This window comes from Neofelis nebulosa, chromosome 14 (assembly GCF_028018385.1).
Source record: "Neofelis nebulosa isolate mNeoNeb1 chromosome 14, mNeoNeb1.pri, whole genome shotgun sequence".
Classification (NCBI taxonomy): Eukaryota; Metazoa; Chordata; class Mammalia; order Carnivora; family Felidae; genus Neofelis; species Neofelis nebulosa.
Window position 1 is genome coordinate 10,631,009 of NC_080795.1, and position 22,952 is coordinate 10,653,960.

The following is a 22,952-nucleotide window of genomic DNA, read 5'->3' on the forward strand; positions in this document are numbered from 1 at the left end:
TAAAATGGGAGGAATCTAATTCTTGTACAGAAAGGGGGTATTCCCGTAATTTCAGGATCGCGGCACAAATGAATCGAGAAAGCCAACGTGGAGGTCTGGCTTCTACGCAAGGTTCCTACAACTCCCTAAGCGCTGCACACTCATTTCCTTGAGGATTTTTTTTTTTTTTTTTTTTTTTTAAGATTTCTGTTATTGCACAACAGAAGACACACTCAATGGGTGTGGGATGGCCTGCATTTCACATGTTGATTACGTGTTTGGAGCATCGTTCAGTTTCCCTGAAAAAGTTGCACCTGGGAAAAATGTCTTGCCACGACGACTAAGTAAAGTAGCATAAAGCACCTCTGAAGGTATTGACCACGTAACTTGGGAACACTCTAATAACTGTAACCTGTCAGGCAGGATGAAGCATAGCTTCCCTTGGTATCATGTTCGAAGCAGCAGTGAAGAAGTGGATAAAACGGAGGCAGAGGAATAACAGGTACCTCCAGCCTGTTTTAAAAAGCTGTGGACTGGGGAGCCTGGGTGGCTCAGTCGGTTGAGCGTCCGACTTCGGCTCAGGTCACGATCTCACGGTTTGTGGGTTCGAGCCCCGCGTCGGGCTCTGTGCTGACTGCTTGCTCAGAGCCTGGAGCCTGCTTCAGATTCTGTCTCCTTCTCTCTCTGCCCCTCCCCCACTCACGCTTTGTCTCACTCTGTTTCTCAAAAATAAATAAAAGGTAAAAAAAAAATTTTTTTTTAAAAGCTGTGGACAACTGACAGTAAGAATTATTTTAAAAAACAGTGAATACTGTCTGACAGGCTCTCCATGGCTACTGCAATACTACACCTTTCTGGAAAACTGTGTATGTAGGGCTTGCCATTTTTCCTTAATTTAAATTGGATGCTTAAATATTTATAAAGGGGAAAAGCAGGGAAATTGTTTTACCTTGAGCCTTATCATCAAAAAGATCTGTTTTAATTTGGTTCTCTGATCTGAATGTTTCCAACCAACTAACAAGCAGGGATTTAATTCATTCTGCCTATCTGAGGATAGTTTCTTGACACAGAACAATATTTTAGTTTTCACCTGAGTCCTGATTTTACTCTACTCTTGTCAATACCATTTGATAGCACATAACTAGTGATTTTAGGATATTAGTTCCCTTTTATTACATGAAACTTTGTATTTGTGTTGCTTGGTTTTAATTTGGAAAAGGCGTAAATTGTTTTTTCTTTCAAATTAGAAGAGAATGACTGATGACTTAGAAGTCTGCTTTAAAAGAACGTCTTCTGGGGCCCTTGGGTGGCTCAGTCGGTTAAGCATCCCTTAGGATCCTTGGTTTCAGCTCAGGCCATGATTTCACAGTTTGTGAGTTGAAATCCCACGTTGGGCTCTGCACTGACCGTGAGGAGCCTGCTTGCGAGTCTCTCTCTCCCTCTCCCTCTGCACCCCTCCCCCAATCTGTCTCTCTCAAAATAAATAAACAAACATTAAAAAAAAAAAAAAAAAAAGGAACATCTTCCACAGAGAACTGGGGAATTGAAAGCAGTTCTTTTCAGTGGGTCAGTTTGGCCAAACCCTACCCATGAGGCCTTGAGGCCATGAGATGGGAGGTTTCCTCATGTCAACCAGCACTGTAAAAACGCCTTCTGACCAACAATGGGGGGTTGCTTATAAACAGTATGGCTGCACTGCTATAACTATCTTAGAATATATTTATGGATATGAATTTTATTAATGCCAAATATCCTGTATACCTCTACCTTTTTTTTTTTTTTTTTTAATTTATTTATTTATTTTTGGGACAGAGAAAGACAGAGCATGAACGGGGGAGGGGCAGAGAGAGAGGGAGACACAGAATCGGAAACAGGCTCCAGGCTCCGAGCCGTCAGCCCAGAGCCCGACGCGGGGCTCGAACTCACGGACCACGAGATCGTGACCTGGCTGAAGTCGGACGCTTAACCGACTGCGCCACCCAGGCGCCCCTACCTCTACCTTTTATACATACATTAAACACATATTTACTGAAAGCCTTCTGATTATGGGCACAATGCCATTGCTAAGGGGATAGGAAAATGAACAAGGTAATCCATTTTGCCCTTAAAGGTAAAGGAAGCTAAAATTTATGAGACACTTACCACCTGCCATACCCAAGGCTGCACCTATGTTACAACCATGGTCCTTCTCAAAAATAATGCTGAGAGGTTGTGTGACTTTTGTCAGCTAAGTGATAAAAAGGCTTGTGAGATTTCTTTTCATATGTCTTTATTTGTATATCTCTATTCTTGGGAATTTGTGTGATTCAGCTACGTTCCCCTCCCTTCCCTTTCTTTATTCTGAAATTAGGGAGGAAAAAAAAGTCACTGTATTCAATTTCATTTCTCCCTACCCCACCCCCTCTTTTTAAAAAAGAATTCACAGTCAGAGATTTCCACTGAAGAGGCTATTTCTGGACTGGTTCTGCTGTAGATGGGGGTGGGGGAGCAGGGGGAGGCAGAGAAAACCTGATCCAAGCACAGGCGTTCCTTTGTACCTCAATGGACAATCAACAGACTAACTCAGGAAAGGAATTCCAAGTATAGTTGTCTTAATAGGCTAAAATTAGAAGGGGTGGGGGTAGGACGGAGGTAAAAGGGAACGGAAAGGGAGAGAGAGGGGAGTGCAAACGTACTCTGTCAATTCTTCATCTTGGAACCTGTATTTATTATTATCATATTCATTTAAGTAAAATTTCAAGTCAGTATTTGACTTGAATACTGTCCCTATTTTAAGTCCTCTTAAAATATGGTAGGGGGAAGGAGGCCTTGACAATCAAACAGTCCTCCTATCAATAATTCAAAAGATATCTTAAGAGGCATCCTAATATATTCGATTATTAGACAGGCTTACTGGAAAAATAAAATTTAAATGAGTGCCTGATTATTTTCTGTTTTTAAGTCAACAGTACCAGGAACATTTATGGAGATGAAATATATTCGCAATAAGAATGCTTAGAAATCAATGCTATTAAGAACGCTTAGGGAATGATCATATTTTATTTCAGTGGGAAAAACAATTGAACTCTGGTCTTGTCTTCTGTTTCAACATCGTGTCTCTCTGTCCCTCCTCTTCTTGTAATAAATATTCTCTTGCCAGCCGTGCTACTGACAATAATGTAGGTGACCTCTGCACCATGTACATCTGTCATTATGAATGACCCTGGGAGAGAGAAACGATAACTCACTCTTTTAGGAACCAAGCCGGCAAAACGCTATAGAAATTTCCTTTCACGTTTTCTGCTGGAAGAATATTTGCATTGGGGCGCCTGGGTGGCGCAATCGGTTAAGCGGCCGACTTCGGCTCAGGTCACGATCTCGCGGTCCGTGAGTTCGAGCCCCGCGTCGGGCTCTGTGCTGACAGCTCAGAGCCTGGAGCCTGTTTCGGATTCTGTGTCTCCCTCTCTCTCTGCCCCTCCCCCGTTCATGCTCTGTCTCTCTCTGTCCCAAAAATAAAAAAAATAAAAAATAAATAAAAAAAAAAGTTGGAAAGAAAAAAAAAAAGAATATTTGCATTGACCCTTTCTAAATTCACCAACAAGCGTCAGTGGAGGAACAGGGGGAAAAAAACCCTCGTATTTTTAGCTTCAATTGAAAAGTACTGTTAATACGGAAGACGCTTGTTGCTCTGTGAAGGATTTTATGACAGCGGGTCTATATGTACTCAGTGTTTTAGGTATACAATACATTTAATCCTTTTAAAGCTCAGGCCATAAAGAATTTTATGGTAGGAAACATCTCCTTTACTCACAGGCTTAAAGAACTTTCAGCAGGCCTAGCCCGCAGCATGTCCTTACTAAAATACTTATTCTATTCCCTAGGTTTATAAAAGTATATATTTATTTTAAATTGAGACTTTTACAGATTTTGTGCTTGAATTCTGAAAGAAGTCTTAAGACATCATGTTTTTATTGTCAAAACACAAACCAAATGTTAATAGAGACAAAGAAAAAGAAATACGTGTTTCTTTAAGAACAAAGAGCTCTTTAATTACTTCTCAGAAAAATTAGGGGACGATTGTGTTACTACTGTGTCAGAAAATAGCCACAAAAAGTCTGTTGCAGCCACTTTTCCATGGAGGGACAGGTAACATTCTCTAATAAAATTAAAATACACCGATTCGCACAGACATTTATTTCCAACTAGTCTGTTGGTAACAGCTTTCTGTCTGTTCTCCACTTCAAGCTGCCTGTATTAGCATCAGCTACTTCTCTTTAGCATTGATGGCTGATGAAATATTGTCAGGAGGGTTATTCCGACTTACTGGAAATAGGCTTTTCCAGAACATAAAGTTGGAAACTTCAACAGATTGGGAGGGCTTGGTTAAAGCCACTAATATGCTCTGCTAAGTCTCTCCTGTCTCCCCACTGGCTCCTTCTACTATTTTATTGACATGTGAGCTTCTAGAAATGTCAGCTGTTGTCAGTGGTAAAATACTGTTAGTACGGGTACCCTGTTAATAACAGCTCTCTTAGAAAGTGTAATAAAGGAATATTAGAAAAAATAATTCTTCCAACAGGTTTTTGGAAACACAGTAAAATATCCACAAAATGTAAACATTCTCTACCCAAATCCCAAACTAAAACAGAATTTTCCAAATGTAATATAAATGCAAACGTCATTGGATATGCAGATGAATACTCTGTAGTAGTAACTCCAGATTCCGTCTTTTTGAATGATAAATCATGCCAAATAATCAAGGAACAGACCAAGCAAAGAAATATACAAAGTGGACAGTCAGCAGTGGGCCCTCCAATTCTATATGCCTGAAAATGTTCAGAATCGTCCCGATACTACACCATAGCATTGATCAACACAGCCTTTGATCTGAAACACATTCTACTGTCAAACTTCAAGGAAAGCAATCCCCTCGATTTTTATGTGCACAGTTCAATGAATGAATGAATCGATCAACAAGAATTAAGTCTATTCCAATTCTATACTTTTTAGCTCCCAGCAGCAACCAAAGGCTGCCTTCAAGTTCTGAATTAGTTTGTCAACATTCACTTTTAAGAAAAGTAGAATCCATTAAACATGTTTGACTTTTTAAAACTATATGATGCCAAATAACCAACGTGAAGTTGTCATTTTCAATTTCGTTTTTGGCTCGAATGTCAATATGTGGAAGGGAGCCAGCGGGCTTTGTGTTGGGAGAGGGTCTCTTCCATTTTACCAAATGATCCCAGCGTTGCTCTTATTGTAGAAAGGAAAAGAGGGGGTGTGAGGTTTGAGAGAAAGAGAATGAGAGAGGAGAGGCTTTCTTTGCAAACCTTCCATTCTCTGAATTTCCCTTTACAAATTTTCTGGTTGAATCAAACCTTCCCTCCAAAGCTCATAGAGACTCAAACCTTGTGGAATAGAGGAGTTATGGGGAGCACATTCTTTCACCCGACATCTCCATCCCTGTTCTCTCTCCCCACCTGTTCCCACCCAGATGACAGAATCAGGCCAAACAGGTTTGTTTCCATCTCTCTCTGTTACTGTTTTTGCTAAACAGACTCCCCTCAGCAGCACTGTAAGGAGGCCTACACCCTGGTCCCTCTTACATTTTAAGTCACTTGAACTAAAAAAGAAGTATCAATAAACATTTCAGGGACATAAAAATCATTCAATTCAATAAACTGCTCTGAATCAAATTAGTGTGACCACTTTATCCTTAAAACTGCAAAAACATTGTGGTACTGAATATTCAGTATTACCAGTGGGGCAAATTGGCCCAGGTCAAATGAGCAAATCTAAAAAACGAGATTGCTAAATTTCTCGGCTTGATAGCTTCGTAATAAATAATGTGCTTCTCTATTCAATCTGTACATTAAGTCTTTTATGTGGCCTTAAGGCACTCTGTGATGGCTATGCCCATTACCATGTGGCCATAGAAACTGACACATTTATTTCTTGGATTAGTGTGCCATTGAAAATATTAATATGATGCAGTAAATGGGGATTTAATCTAATCTACTGATGGTAGGATGAAGTTAGTAAAAGGTTGAGTGCCCTTATGGAGAAAGAAAGATTATATCTGCAAAGGGAAGGTTGTTATTGGTTACAAAGATCAACTGAGCAGCCTATGACATGTGATGCAGTCTCTACATTTAAACAGACTTTGTCAAGTTCAGCATCAAAGGCTTTCTGCAGGCTCAAGAACGCTTTTCATATATATCTTCCAGATTGTGATATCTGAACAGAAACACCTTCTATCCATAAGCATAAACAGCAGAACACGGCTCTCACGGCATACTTTGTGAAGCATGGTGCCCAGCATGAGACTGACATGCCCAAAACCATTTTTGCAAAATTTGTTTTGGTCTGATTTGAAGGCATTTGCTTAGCCTTACGGCTCTGCCAAGGATTCCAAAAAATATCAGAAGAATTTCATCCAAGAAAGCCAATTATATTTTAACATGTTCTGAGAAAATGCAGCTAATCGATTTCACTACTCGTTTTGTTCATTTCGAACTTGAAATCAGGTATCGATAAATATTCCTTTTGTTGTGGGATAGATCACATTCGACTCTGGTGTCTCCTAATAATTCACAGGACTCCAGGTCTGTCCCCCCCCCTTAACTCTGCAGCAAACTACATAAATTTCAAAGATATATTCTGACAGATGAGGCATTGTTGAAAAGCAAAGTACAGCACTTTGTCCTTGAAACGTTAACATGTAATGCCATAAAGTATTCAAATAATAATTTACTCAATCTTTCAGGGTAATTAATTAAAATGCTCGAGATGTTGGAGAAAATCACCTTGAGCTTATAAAACTGGAAAGCCCCCCCCCCCTTTCCTCTCTGAACACAAGCTGCCCCAGCAGACCTACCACATGCTTTCCCAGTTATGGGGTTTGATTTCAGAAGATAATAAATAGCCAGGATCTAATTTTGCCATGTCACAACCGATTATGTTTCACAAGAAAAGGTGGAGTGCTCACCTACCAGATGAAGGTGAAACATAAAACCACTTTTATTTATGTCATGTGTCCAAATCCAACTCAACCTGGCCCTGGGTACTGTGAGTATGTGGACTTTTGCTGTCATGAGAATTTATGTACCTCAGGAACGCGTCAAATATAAACATAGATTTAATCAAAGGGATGGAAACCTTTATTATAAAAAAAATAAAACACATTTTTGACATCCAATATAAATTATTTTAATGTGTTTTTTACTACTTTTCGGAAGGTCACCAAGAAAGAATAAGACGTTAAACAGATACAGCCTGTGGCTATCTCTTAATTCGGGTGATGATTAGCAGTATAATTTAGATCCAGAGTTATTGTTAGAGGTGGTTTTTTTTTTTTCCTTTCGAATTTCATTTCGGCTCACTGTCTTCATCGATCGATCGCACTAGATAGTTGTTCCATTGTGTACTTATGCGGGCGTAGGTAACAACGTAAAGGAAAATGTATCCGAAGAATTTTTATTTCCACTGGGAATCCAATCAGGCCTAAGTCTTTGAACCTTCCAGTGAAATGAGGGACTCTGGACATTTTCTGGATAAGTTAGGCCAAAACTACGTTTCCAGATCATGAGTCTAACTGCTCCAGCATTCCATTTTGGGTGCAGAATCAAAGGCAGAGTTTGGACATCAGAGTTCCTGTTTCTGTTCATGTCAGGAGGATAAAACAGAAGGCTGATGACAATAGATTAACAAGCCCAGGGTATTACTCAGCCGTTCTCCTCAGTTGGGTAGGCTTTGGACAGAATTTTAATGACTAAAAAAATTGCATATGATGAATAAGGATGTCATTTTCAATTAACATGAACAAAGGATCATTCCCATATTTGGCAAATGAGGTAGCTGTGGTGTAAGAAAAGTTGGAGCATTCACAGACAGTGCATCACCACTTGCAAAGCAAAACAAACTGATGACATCTGGGTCCCTTGCACAGCGACATGATTACAGGTTTTAGCAGGTACTTGTTAGCCACAAGTTATGGATCGCACTGGTAGCCTTCTAGCAACCAAAAATAACACTGCTGTTAGTCTTATTAAGTTAGTGAAACGTAATACTTTCACATCAACGGACGACAAAATGTGTCAGCAGCCAAGTTCATTTAGGATAAATGAAGTGTAGACCTAAAGAGAACTATGATAGCATTTCATGACACGTTGGAAATCAAGCTTAGCCTCTTTGAACTCGCTTTGCAAAAGGCCTTTCCAGAGAGCCTAATGCTGACGTAGACGTGGCAGGTGTGCTCAGAACGTAGCGTGCACACTCAGGGCACAGCACGTGTGTGCTCAGGACTGCACACGCCCAATTAGGATTGCACGAGACAGCCATTAGCTTTCAGTCACGTCTTGCCGTGTGTTTTCCCACTTCAGGTTCATGTCAGGTGGTTGTGGGACCATCCCAGCGACCTCTCTGGGCTCTTGGATGATCTGCAGGCACATTCATCTAGAGCTCCTGCTAGTCCCTCAAGAAGCTCCTATTTTATTTAGGAGCCGTCTGTTGAAAGTGACTTCTCAGTTTCAGTGACTACCATGGAATCCCCTTCACTCCTTGGTGGCATGTAAGACCTCATGGAAGCAAGAGCAGCTTGACTTAATTCATACCATTAGCCATAAATTCTGTGGGCTAACACCACCATCCGCTCCGGGAATGTAAGGTTTTATGACCAGCATTCTCCAGTGATGGCCCATCAAAGTGAAGTCCCCATTGGACTAAATTTGCTGGCCATCGATGTGGTCAGATGCTTTCAGTGCACTATGACCAAATACAGAATCATCTTTTCCCAACAGCGTTTTCAGCTTTGCCTGGAACTAACAGCTCTTTGGTAGCACCCACCACTTGCTTCCAATGCAGGTATGACCAGCCATCATGGAATGTCAAGAGATGGAGCTTGTGTATCCTTTGTGTATTTCTCATGAGATTTAGAAAGAAAAGGCAAAGGGGCGCCTGGGTGGCTCAGTCGGTTGAGCGTCTGACTTCCGCTCAGGTCATGATCTACCAGCTCGTGAGTTCGAGCCCCGCGTCGGGCTCTGTGCTGACAGCTCGGAGCCTGGAGCCTGCTTTGGATTCTGTGCCTCCCTCTGTCTCTGCCCCAACCCACTCACATTCTGTCTTCTGTCTCTCTCAAAAATAAATAAACATTAGAAAAACAATTTTTTTAAATAAGGAAAAGGCAAAGCAGAGAATGCCAATGACACCTGATATAAACAGAGGCCTCTCCAAAAAAAGAGGGCTTGGGGATGCTGGGGAGAGTTAAATATAACTTTCCCAAGGTCATGAGCTCCCTGGAGAAGAAATTCAGGTATCCCAAAATCGCTGCTCTCAGCTGGGTCCTCAGGGTTGCTCACAAATCCTTGTTCTTATCTTTCTTGACTCCTCCCTCACCTCCCAGGCTCTGTTATGAACCTTCACTCATCTCGTCAAGGCCAGTAAAGAACCCCATCTCCTCGCTCAGATCATTTGAGTCCACCTTTTATTTTTAAATTTTTTTTAATGTTTTTTATTTTTGAGACAGAGAGAGACAGAGCTTGAGCAGGGGAGGGGCAGAGAGAGAGGGAGACACAGAATCGGAAGCAGGCTCCAGGCTCCGAGCCGTCAGCACCGAGCCCGACGCGGGCCTCGAACTCACGGACCGCGGGATCGTGACCTGAGCCGAAGTCGGACGCTTCACCGACTGAGTCACCCGGGCGCCCCTGAGTCCATCTTTTAGTTCGCTGAGCTATCAGAAACATTTGTGGGAGCTGCTTCGAGTCTGAGATCCGTAATACAAATCAGCCACCTTGCGCATTTGTCCTTACCTGCTCCCCTCCTGTTAAAAAGCACAGATGTCCTTTCTTCCGCTGAAGACTCCAGCCTCAGTGGGTCCTGAGCTTTGTCTCCAAGAGCTGGGACTCCACCAGATCTCCCCACTCGCTCCTCCTCCAACCACACCATCCTCTTCCGCTTAAATATACCCAAGTCACTTGTATCCAAAAACAGCCACTCTGGCTCTGTCTCCCCCAGATACTGCTCTCGCTCTTTCTTTCTCTTCTTAGGCAAATGTATTGAAGAGCTGTTCCTACCCTTGGTCTCCAGCTTCAATTCCCTGCCGCTTCAATTCACTGTCTGGCTCCAACGAGCCTCAGCACTCCATGAAAACTACTTTCTTCAAGTTGTCAATGAGGTCCATTCTACGGCTGTTTTTCGGTCTTTATCTTATTATAGTATTCACTACCGATGGCATGCACCCGAGAGTTCCTGACAGCTCCTTCTTTTCTTTTTGAAAATCTCTCCCTCTGTTCACCACTTAAAACTTGGGTGCCCTATGGTTCCATTCTTGGTGTATCACTCTTCCTGGAAAATAAGCTATTCTTGGGTCACACACTGATCGGGGTTTCAGTCGTAACTCAGTTTTGGACGTCACTCCCTAGGCCCAATTCCTCATCTGTAAAATGGGGTTGATAATTGTACCCTCTTACAGGCTTGTTGTAAGAATGACATAAATCAGGTAAAGAACTCAGTACAGGGCTTTGCACATGCCTGGTAAATGCTGTCAGTAAATGTTGTTACCATGTTAGAAATGATTTCCTCTCTCCGTGACTGGCATCCAAGCAATCATCCACATCTGATTTTCCCTCCTGTATAAATTACAAATCTTTCCATTGATCTCAGCCACGATAGATCAGTGCTGCTACTTCCTTCTCCCTTCATCTCCATCTAGATCAATGGTCTTCAAAATTTGTTCCAAGAAGCCCTAGGATTTCTTCTTTTTCTACATCCTGTATTTATTCAATTTCAGGGTTGGATTTTTTTTTTTCTCAAGAACGCTGTTGCTGTTATAAAGACAGTTGGGAAACTCACAATTTGAGAGATTCCTAATTGGTACTCCTGCTTTCCACTCTGTCCTTACAAATCCATGCACTGCATGGCTCGCTCCAAAACCTACATCTGATAGGTCACCCTCAATAACACGTTTAAATGGCTTCTTGTCAATATCAGCAACTAAATGCCAAGTTCTTTAACATAAACCATGAGGCGAGAGTCTAAGCCTACTTCTTATCCCTTGTTCTAGCAAAACCATTCCCTAGGGAGCTTCCAAAGGCTCATGATGATTCAGGCCCACACTTTGACTCATGCTGGTCTCTTCCAATGTCACCCGGCTAATTCTCATTGATCCTTCAATTCCCATCATTTCCTCCAAAACGTCTTTTGTGAAGTCCAGTTGGATTAGGGCCTCCCTTTGTCTTCTCTGAGCATTATTCTACTTTAGCCCTTCCACAATATATTGTGATTACCTGTTTATGTGTCTCACAGCCCTTTAAGACTGTGAGTTTTGGGGACAGCAATGGCCTCCTATTTACCTAGAACAGGGTAAGTGCTTTAGAAATGTTTGTTGCTTTGGCGGAAACTGTGCGTTCTTGGAAAGCAACAAGGTGTAGTGGAAAGAACACTAGAGAGGATTGGCAAACAGCTGATGGGTTGGATACCAAAACCAACGAGTGAGCACTGCATCTAGAAACAGAATCTGAGGCTGTCTCTCGGCAGAGCAAGAAAAGTCAGAAGATCTTTTAGTGCTTTCCTCACGGGCACAGGAAAGGTAGGATTTCTGCAGCTAAAACCTTCCTGTCCTTCCTGTGTAGGCTCTGAGGTGACAGCCTGTTTCTGATTTCTGGTTTTATCACTTAACTGGCTGGGAGGTATTTATTCTGCTTGGGCTTCATCTCTCCCAGTGTCCATTCTCCATCACAGTTGCTAAGAAATAATGCAGGTGAAAGCATTTATACAACTGTAGAGTCCTTGAACAGTCTATTTCTTATTTTTATTTCAATTCCCAATAGAAACAAGCAAAGATAGTAAGTGCTAGGTTAACAACCACTGAATGACTATTACGCACTTTGTTATATCTAGACATAGCCTAAGTGCTGAGTATATTACTTCTATTTGAAATATTTCAGTTGCTTGGAATGCTTTTGAACTAACTCTTACGAGTGTTGTTACTTCCATAAACGTTTCCTTTAAGCCTGGTAAAATAATTAGATGTTTACAGCTATCTCTGCACACCTTCATAATAGGGGAATACTTGTCTAGAGAATGTACACGAAGTCTTTTCTTTCTGCTGTGAGGTCGAAACTTTTCTGCTGAGTTTCACTCGCAGCTGGGACCTGTTTGCTTGAAAATACATTCTCGCTTCTGTATATATGGTCTTAATTAAAGAGCAGACTTACTTGGTAACTTGAGTGTCTTAGCCACAAGTCTTAATTTTTTTTTTTCTCTAATAATTCAACATGTCTAAAGTAACTCAGAAGGAATCAATTACAGCTGACCCTTGAACAACACCGGTTTGAACTGCGCGGGTCCGCTTAAAGAGGATTGTTGGCGAAACATACAGCACTGTACTAGGAAATGTGTTTTCTCTTCCTTATGATTTTCAGAATAACATTTCCTTTCCTCTGACTTTATTGTGAGAGTACAGTGTATAATACATATAGCACACCAAGTATGTGTTAGGGCACTGTGTTATTAGTTTTGGTCAACAACAGGCTGTAAGCAGTTAAGTTTTGGTTTTTTTTTTTTCAATTTTGTTTCAGTTTATTTACTTATTTTGAGAAAGAGGCGGGGGAGGGGCAGAGAGACAGGAAATGAGAGGGAATCCTAAGCAGGCTCTGTGCCAACAGTGCAGAGCCCGATCAGGGGCTCAAACCCACAAACTGTGAGATCACGACCTGAGCCAAAACCAAGAGTCAGATGCTTAACCAACTGTGCCACCCAGGCGTCCCTGTAAGTAGTTAAGTTTTGGCGGAGTCAAGAGTTATAAATGGATTTTCAACTCTGCAGAGGTAGGTGCCCCTTACCCCTGTGTGCTTTCAAACATGAACTGGATATACTTGATCAACCTTTATTGGTTGGCTGGTAAGTGCCAGCAACAAAGTTTCCTCCAGAGACTCTCAAGTCATTGCATTTACTTATCAGCCTGTCACATTACACACGACAAATAGTCACTTACGTATCAAGTATCAAGAGAGTGATGATAAATTATTATTCACTGAAAATTGTGATAAACAAATAAAATATAACAGAGCATGATTCCAATGCGGTTAAAAATTCTATGCCTCACAGATAGATAATACTCAACATATATTAAGTATGTCTCTAATAATATAAATATTTATGCTTAAGTAAAAATAGTAAAAGGGCACCTAGGTGGCTCAGTCAGTTAAGCGGCCAGCTTCGACTCAGGTCATGATCTCACGGTCCATGAGTTGGAGCCCCACCAACTCTGTGCTGAGAGCTCAGAGCCTGCAGCCTGCTTTGGATTCTGTGTCTCCCTCTCTCTCTGCCCCTCCCCTGCTCGCACTCTGTGTCTCTCTCTCAAAACTAAATAAACATTAAAAAGACAGTAAAAACAAAAGATACACACTAACAGTAGCAGTAAAAGTTATTCCTCAAAGGGGAATTGGAGGGAAAGTGGGCATATTTTGGTCTTAATTGTGTTTACACTTGTACAACTTAAAATATAACAAATACAATAATAACTGTTACAATCATTATATAATTATCGAGTTCGAAAGATTTATCATAATGGGATTTTGAATTATTATGATAAGTGAAAGTAATAATTAGGTTTGAAAGACACTATAATTAAAAATTTTTTAAAAGACACATCAATACTTGGCATGAGTCACAGTGTAGAAGGATTTGTGACGCAGTGCAGAATTTGGAAGTAAATATCACTTTTAAGAGACTTGACATGTCTGAAGAACGAGCAGTATTCCTCAAAGTTATCCAAGTCCCCAAGGAGGGATACATTTTCAGGGACAACTCTATGAAGGAAACACATATTTTAGCCATCTTTCATTCTGGTTTCGAAAGAAAGGACATTCAAAGAGCCTTTCTGTCTTACTAATGACGCCCTATTTGGTATTAGCACAAAAAAGTCCACTGTTATGCTGTACCCCTGTATAATGGTGTAAGGAAGATGAAATCATAATTCTCTTCCTAATATTTGCTACTGTCCTTCCAAATTTACTAATATTTGCATTTTCTTTCACAACACCATCACTCACTTCCTTATATCATCAGGACACAAATGTCTGAGATAGCCCAAAGTGTTCTCAGCACCCGAGGGGAGGAATTATATCTGATCATTTTGTATTGTCCCTGGTTTTGTTCATGTTAGTTGAATGAAGTAACTGAAGTCACTCATTTTAGGGCACATTTTCATACCTTAGATCCAAGAAAATACTTGCTCTAAAAGTCTCTCTGTCTCTCTTGTTTGGCTCTCCATAGAAATTTCAGAGACATGCTCTGCTCACATTCCAACACATTAAAGAAAATTACACTTAAGATTTCTTTTTTGACAAATTTTTTTTAACATTTATTCTTTTTTGAGAGACAGAGAGAGACAGAACACAAGCAGGGATGGGGCAGAGAGAGAGGGAGACATAGAATCCGAAGCAGGATCCAGGCTCTGAGCTGTCAGCACAGAGCCTGATGCAGGGCTTGAACTCACAAACCGTGAGATCATGACCTGAGCAGAAGTCGGATGATTAACTGACTGAGCCACCCAGGCACCCCTAAGATTTCTAATATTCACTTCAAGGAGCTTTCTTGCATTGTCAGTATTAACTTTATGTGCATTTATTACGTTCTCACAAGAGTACCCTGCAAGAAAAGTCATATTAAAAACAACAAAAGAGAAGCCGATTCCGGCACGTTCTTTAAAAACAAGACTTCTATAAGGTAAAAGAAATTAGGCATCCTTGGGTAGCTACCCTTCTCACTGAGCCAATGATCTGAATATTGCCGCACGCATGCTGGGGATCTCCTTGCTTCAAGAATTCAGCAGAACTGACAGACTGTGGAGTAGATATGCGGAGATGTACTTAGGTCATTCCTTTAGCACGTCCTCATCTGTCATTTACTAGCCACACGATCTTAAATAATTCACTTAAATGCTCTGGACCTCAGTTTCCTTTACTGTAAAAGGGAGATCCAAACATCCCACTCCCCCCACTGGAAAGCGTTGTTAATACGCTTCAGATGTCTGCATAAGCGCCTCGAAACCGATAAGGGGCAATACCAATTAAAGGATAATTGCTCATTATCAAATTACTATAAAAGTATAAATGAATGGTGATGTCTCTTTCACACTCTTATTATCACCCGGTAAAATGGGCTAACATGGTTTTAAAAATGACTTTAATTGGTTTCATTTTCTAACACCCATTAGCACCCCTAAATTAGCAGTTGGAAGGACTTTTATTTGCTCCCTAATACGCAGGGAGCAAATACTAAACCGTCTTAACTTCTCTGCACTTTGTCAATTCATTTTACTAACTTCAAACTAAAGCTGCAAGTCTTCACAGAGGATGCATCTCACCTCTCATAGAGCGTCTCAGACTGAAATTTTGTTCAGTGACATCCAGATTGCTAGGTAGTACCTCAGCGGTCTTCAAACTCTGTGGTGCACACACACACACAAATATGAATCTAGATTTTGAAGATTAAAACTCTACCCAGATCCACAGCAAAGATAATTTGGCTCCTGTTTCATAGGCAATGGTCATAATAGAACTTCCAGTAGTTTTCGTTTCTTTTCAAGTAATCTCTACTCCCAACCTGGGGCTTGAACTCACGACCCCAAGATCAAGAGTTGCACGCTCTAGCGACTGAGTGAGCCAGAAGCCCCTATCACTTCTGGTAATTTTAGAGAAAATAAAAATATTGCAGAAGGCAAGCTTGTGTCGACTCTTGTGGATCTGTGATCACAGCCAGGGCGAGCGTAAGGTTAGCACAGCTAAGAACCAGGCCAAGTGTGTTGCTGGTGTCCTTGGCATTATCTCTTTCCTGAATAGCCTCCCGTTCTCTCGATCCTGTGCCCAAATGGTGTGTCTTGTGCACAGTGATATCTAGAGACATCTTGGGTTCAAACTTCTGTGTCTGACATCTCTCGGGACTGAATGTGTCAGTTTGTGAACGTGTTAAATCAACCTAACCAAGCGTGTTAAGGGAGCAAGGCTGGAAGTCAGTCCCAGGTGAGACGCACATCTTGCTGTGCCCAACTGTGGCTGATGCATTAACGTTTGTTCTAGGACAAGTCCATGAGCGTACATGTCCGGAGCCATATGTGGGGGAATCACCTGAGGCTCAGGAGGCCTGCTGCTCAGGTGTCCCTAAAGTTACATGACTTCTGGGAAGAGACTGGACCAACATGGTTCTCTCAACAGTTTTGTGACCGCACTGGTGTGATCTTACGACAGTGCCACCAGCTTCAGCCCCCTTGTGGAGGACTCCAAGGAAGGCTCCGTGATGAGTTTCAGAACTTTTGGAGTTTACGCACAACATGAGGCCCTCTGGCTGTGTTCATGCAAGCCCGGGTGAATTTTCAGCAGCTGGTGCTTACGGAACTCTTCTGTTCCAGGCAGCCTCACACAGTTCCTTTGCTGAACCTTAGACAGCCTTCTGTTCCAGGGGGTGCCTTACACCGTTCCAACCGTTTAATCCGCACCACAAACCCTACCTAAGAAATAGCTTTATTGCTTCCATTTTGCAGATGAGGAAACAGAGGCGCAGAGAGGTAAAACTTGCCCAAAGACTTCTCTGAGGCTTTACGAAGCTCCATGGCTAGGACTCTTGTCTGGCAAAATCCATCTATAGAATTCAAATCACTCGATAATTAGCCCTCAGCTTCTGCTGTGGCCTTGACAGAATAGTTGGATGGACTGATATACAAAGGCTCCAGCGCTTTCCTGAGGCATTGAAAATAAACTAATTAAAGTTTTAGAATATGCAAACATGAGGGGCCCCTGGGTGGCCCAGTCAGTTAAGCATCCAGCTTCAGCTCACGTCATGATCTCACAGTTCTTGGGTTCAAGGCTGCATCAGGATCTATGCCGACAGCTCAGAGCCCGGAGCCTACTTTGGATTCTGTGTCTCCTTCTTGCTCTGCCCCTTCCCCACTCACACTCTGTCTCTCTCTCTCAAAAATAAATAAGCATTAAAAAAAATTTTTTTAAACGAATATGGCAACATTACGTTTTATGAACATCTGATTTTCACGATTTGCTTCCACGTGTCTTATAAACACAAAGGTTATCTTTCGTCTTACTCCAACTAGTGGTTGTCAAAGCAGTTATTTGTCAACGTGCATTGCTGTTTTTTAGTTCTTCCATGGAGGGCCTCTACATCTTGATCCAAGTGTAAAATTTATCTTTGCCTTTGCCGAGATAAATTACCATGGCTCCACACGGTCAGAGAGAACGTTGACGGGCGCGCATCATGGGAAGCAGCAGTACAAAAGAGTGAATCTTCCTGCAGCGAAAGCTAAAAAAAAAAAAAACCAAAAACGGGCAGCGAATGGGCCATCCTCAACCGTGACCTCTGGGGTACCTGAGAGGCCGCCCACAGCCAGGTTCATCAGCACAGGAGGAGCTAGGGGATAGTAGGACAGCTATGGGACATTCTGTTTTCCAACGTTCCGAGGCTTTGTCCTGAAGGCATTGACCTCTTAGTTCCTTCAGGTACAGTGTCAGAAATTCTAGAATATTCACTTACACATGTGAACCAAGACGGTTACGGATGACTGACTGAAAATCTAGCACGAAGAATAGATTTTCTCTTTCATGCTGTCCTAATTTTTTTATTTTTCAAATATAAACTGTTTTTTTGTGTTGGTGTCGTTGCTGTTTTTATCTAAACCAAAAACTTCTTCGAGTCAGGGACTCAGCTTCCCGGAACCCTATGGATATTATGTTGTGAGAGAAAGAGCAGATGGATAGGAGGCAGGCCCCTTTTGAAAGCCTGAACGCTCCTCATTTAAAATATGGCCTTTCAAGTCGCCCGAAACATCACTGCTAGGATTTGTTACCGCAGTGTATGAACTCTAATAATGATGATAATAAACCTCTGATTGGGGGCAGGAAACTGTTTCAGTTCTTTAGGACACCTTGGATATGGATGTTTGACCCGCTGCTTCAGCCTGAGCTAAATCCCTGTGTTCTGCCCAACCCCCTGGGGACTCCACAGGCCCCATCCACCTACAGCCCCCTCCTTGGCTTCTAATCCTCAAACTGCTTTCCTAACTTACGGTAAATTAATTGTCCTACCAGGACGATGAAACATCGGAGGAACGTTTTATCATTCGCCACTTTCATAAACTCGAGTTGCCACTTGCTCAAAATGGCTCAGGTATGCCTCAATTTAAAAAAAAAAAAAAAAAAAAAAAGTGACGTTTTCTGTGAAGGTGGTAAGGTGGACCCGGTTAGAGCCTTGTTCAACGTCTGCTCTAAGTTTTGCTTCTTGGAAACCTACTTTGATGCGCTTCTTAGTCATGAAACTGATGGAGTTATGATGGGTCCTGGTGGTATGTAATAAATGGCGACACCCTTAGGTTTTTAAATTTCGTATGTCACAGAGATGACCCTTTCATTACTTTTATTCTCAAGACGTCTTGGTATTATGGAATTTACTACTTAACAAATCAATGGATGCCCCTGACTCTTTGGGCAGGAAAGATTCCTAGAGGTGACTGAGCCTCTGTTCTAAGAAATGAGAAGGAACTCATCCCGCGCCGCGTGGCTGGTTCTATAATTAGCACTCTAGGTCCTGGGGTTCCACCTCCATCCTCTTTCTACTAAGCTACAAACAGGACCAATCGGTGAATTGATTTCACGATTCACATGATTCACCAATCAAATGATTGGTCATTACCAATCATCAGAAAAATATAAGAGGCTACCTGGGAGACAGACATCAAATGACAATTATGTTGTTTCAAAAAAGTATACTGATAAATTTAAGCACTGAATAAAATCGAGGTATGAGATCAATTATCTGAATATTTCTGAACATTTGACATAGGCTTACAGGAGCACACGAACCCATAAGGTATTAGCATTTGGTTCAAACCTGTCTAATTTTTCAAAGGGAAAAGCAATCACCCTGTGTTGGCCTTTGACAGCAGGAAACACGTAAGGCGATTGCATTTTAACTATTTCCTATAATATATATTTTAAATGTCATAACTTTATAATAGATGGCCTAGTATGTAGTTGTTCCGATGTAAGTACAGTTTGGGAATAAAATAAAGTGGTAAACAAAAATTCATTGAAAAGGATAACAGACTTCACCTTCTGGCTGTCAACGTCAACCAAATCTCTATTTAGAAGACTCTCAAAGACCCTAAGAACTGGCTTTTTAAAAAGAAGAACATTCCTCTTTGTAATGTAAAAGAAACGTTCTTGATTTTGTTATTAAATGTAAATATATTCCATATTTGAATATATAGCGTTCCAGTTTTCACTTAAAGACCTGGAGTGGAGTGGAGTCTTTTTTTCCCTCATAAAATGTAATTATGGAGAAAAGAGCCTTTGAGTGAATTATTTGAAGTAGAAAATCTTAAACAACCTCTTTCAGGGGAAAGGAGCTCTAACACCGGGTGACATAACGCTCAGGTTGCTACAGACACACACACTATTAATATTGTGTTGTTTTCAGTTCTTTCCCCTTCGACAAAGATCACAAATAAATATCCAACATCCTAAAACACACACGCCTAATTCTGCAAGCTGTTATAAGAAAGTCCTCTGAATTATTATAAATGCTTAAACATTAAAAATTCATCAGCGAGGAGAGAGAGGTGCTTTCTGTTTGTGGTGCTCGGAATTTAAACACAACCCGCTAAGAATGGCTGATTGTCCTGGGGAGGCGCTGCTGACAGCCATCAGCAGGTCTGTGCAAATGGTGTATGGAAAAGGTAATAAGAGCTTCAGGACTATATTTCAGCCCATATAATAAAGTAATTGTGAGAGCGTAATTGCAGTCTGGTTCTATACCATATTAGGCTGAGGAATGGGATGGTAAGAAAATATGAGATTCACGGAATTATTTTGTAAGCAATATCTGCAAAGACCATCTCCCAGAATACGCAGTTGTCAGAAAAATAAGTTTAAAGCGCGCAGTGGTGTTTACCTTTAGAAATGCACCGTGATAAACCTGAACAGAGTAAACATTGGTTATTTTAACATTTTAAAAATAGCCGGAACTTATGAATAACTTCAGATATCAGCTTGGTATTGAACAGTATTAAGCAACTGATTTCAGCCCCTGGAAGCATTTTTTAAAAGTATTGAGCCTAAACCCCATTCTTTATTTCTGAATGATACCTAGAGTTCAAATTTCCCAAGATGTAAATATTTGCATGATTGGAATTTCTATTTTGAAAAATTCATTCCTTTGGCTACTTCATAAACAATCATTGTTGGTTTAAGTTACCAAGTGATGGTATCCCACAGGCTATCAGTTGCTCTCATAGCAAGAGAAGGGGAAAGAATGCTGGTTCTACTAGACCAAGAAAGAAAGAAAAAAGAAAGAAAGAGAGAGAGATGGAGAGAAAGGGAGGAAGGGAGGAAGGGAAGAAGGGATGAAGGAGACACAAAGGAAGACAGGAAGAAAGTTAAAAAGAAAGAAGGAGCAGAAGAGGTGAATGCACGAATGAACACAGGGATGTTCAGAGCCTAATATTAATAGTATTTAGGTCAAATATTAAATTCGTCCATTTGATTCTCAGTTCACCCATCTTCCATAAGTAGAATTATTTATGTTACATCTAAGATTATTGTCTCTGTAAGCGCACACATCTTTTCCTTTTTCTATCTCTACCACTTAGCACAGTTTCTGATGCACAGTAACCACTCAGGAAATATTTAATGAATAAATTAACCAATATTCGTGAATGTCATGCTGCTGGGAGCTGGGCCTATGACAACCCTGGGGCATGGGCTCCAAAATCCATCAAGAAATGGGCTATGGAACCAAAGGTAAGGCATCTGCTTGTCTTTTCCATTAAATTTTTTGTTCCACTTTTATGGGACCTTGTAAACAAATGTATATAAGCTACAAACATACACAGTGTTCATTCCCCTGGTCAGCCCATTTCCAATGAAACTTCAAAAGATGTTCAGCATGGGAAAAAGCTCCTTGATTTGGGTAAAGGAAGAATCTAAAAGGCTTCATGTGGGGCGCCTGGGTGGCTCAGCCGGCTAAGCGTCCGACTTCGGCTCAGGTCACGATCTCACGGTCCGTGAGTTCGAGCCCCGCGTCGGACTCTGGGCTGATGGCTCAGAGCCTGGAGCCTGCTTCCGATTCTGTGTCTCCCTCTCTATCTGCCCCTCCCCCGTTCATGCTCTGCCTCTCTCTGTCTCAAAAATAAATAAACGTTAAAAAAAATAAATAAATAAAATATAAAAAAATAAAAGGCTTCATGTGCCTAAATGGAATTTCTAGAAGAAAACGCGCATTTTTGTCATTAAAGGGAATACCATTATTTACACATGCCTGATTGTTTACAGAGAACTCATTTCAAAAACAGGTTAAGGCTTAAACGAAATAAAGGAAGAAAACAAACCAGCCAACCCTGATTTGTCAGGTGCTGGGGACATCAGGTAGATTGGCATTTGTCTAAGAAATTTTGCATCCACATACCTAAAATCTATCCATTCCGCCCTGCATAATTAGAACTACTGTCTTTCTCAAGACCCTTCAGTCCACCGAAGTGTATGTTAACAATGACGGGGAAGGGAGCCCAGAAACAGAAGCTCACTGCAGGCAGGTGAGGAGGTAGGAGGGGAGCACTAGTCAAATGTCATCCAAGAAATAACCTGAAAAGAATCTTGAAAATAATGGCAGTCATCTTACAAATTACAATGACATCTGCCTGTGGGAGAAGGAAGGGAGGCAAGGAAGGAAGGAGGGAGAGACTGAAGGACACAGAAAGGAAGAGAGGGATCCAAGCCTTGGCCATTTGTTAGTTATGGGTCTCGCTCTGACCTCTATACACCTGCCTCCAACTCCCACCCACAAACATCACTATATTCATACCCATTCAATTCCTTTGCCCAACTTTTCTTCTCTTGGATTTTCCAAATTCTTTTCGGGTTAGGTTATACACTAATCCCTAACAATACAATCCCACTCTCAACTACCTTCTCCCATCGCTAAGCATCATCAGGTTTTGCCAGTAACCACAAGATTTCTCTCTTCTATCCACACATTGGATATCTGCTTTCCTTCCTCCTCCCTGTTCTCTCCCTTTACTAGCAATGTCACTATGTCCTCTGCACCAGCCAATATTGGGACCTTGCTGAACAGCCTTCCATTTTAGACTACAATCAAGTACGCTGTTAGGCTTTTTTTTTTTTTTTAATCAAAAATAGAGAATTAGCGGAAGTCAAGAAAAGAAAAAGTGTGGACGAAATGTTCCAGGCTCTGTGGGAGAGATGACCAAACAAGATAAACATCTGCGAGGCCTCCAGACTATTTCTTAACACGAAGGACAAAAGACCATCACATTATTTCACGCTTCTCAAACTCATACCCCTACGAGCAGAGTAATATGAGAATAACATGGAGTATCTTCCTGGAACACAGAGGTGACTGGACAGTAAGGGATTTAAAGTATCGTATTTATGTTAAAACAGATGTAGATGTGTTATGGAAATCATATAAAATTCACGTATTTCTGAAAGATGGAACCTCAGCCTTCTAAGACCCACGTAGGCTGTAGAGGCACTTCTGGATTTGTCCTCTAGCCCCTCGGGCTGTAAATTCATCAGGGCATTTCCGCAGAACACTGTAAGGACTTTTGTTCTGTGGATACTTGAAGATCGTGAGATACCTTCCGAACTGCCGACAGACATTTCTGAATGTTTGGACACTTTAACAGATTTCCCAAATTCACAGTTAACTGTATGCATATTTCCCACCAAACAAGAAATTTCAGGACAGCAACTGCTAACAATTTAGGAAGCTCGGCAGGTATACGTGCTCAGACGATATACACAGCATTAACATCCATTGCTAACGATTTGGCTGATTAATTACAAGCTGAATTTTCAGGTAGACTACAACACTCTCATGCTCTTTAGGACGTCAGCTGTTAATAGAATTCAACCTTTCAGATGAAGGGTAAAGTTTCTAAAAGTTTGTCATTCATCGATAATTTCAAAAGT

General features: G+C 41.3%; 1 protein-coding gene and 1 non-coding gene across 3 annotated transcripts in view; one reads left to right on the top strand and one right to left on the bottom strand.

The window, feature by feature from the left end:
• The window catches only part of TOX (thymocyte selection associated high mobility group box), a 309,777-nt gene that overhangs the window by 270,210 nt on the left and 16,615 nt on the right, over positions 1 to 22,952 (bottom strand). The gene's annotated exons all lie outside the window — the stretch shown is intronic.
• On the top strand, positions 8,912 to 8,996 carry TRNAG-UCC (transfer RNA glycine (anticodon UCC)). Its single transcript has one exon. It is a non-coding gene; the product is annotated as a tRNA-Gly (tRNA).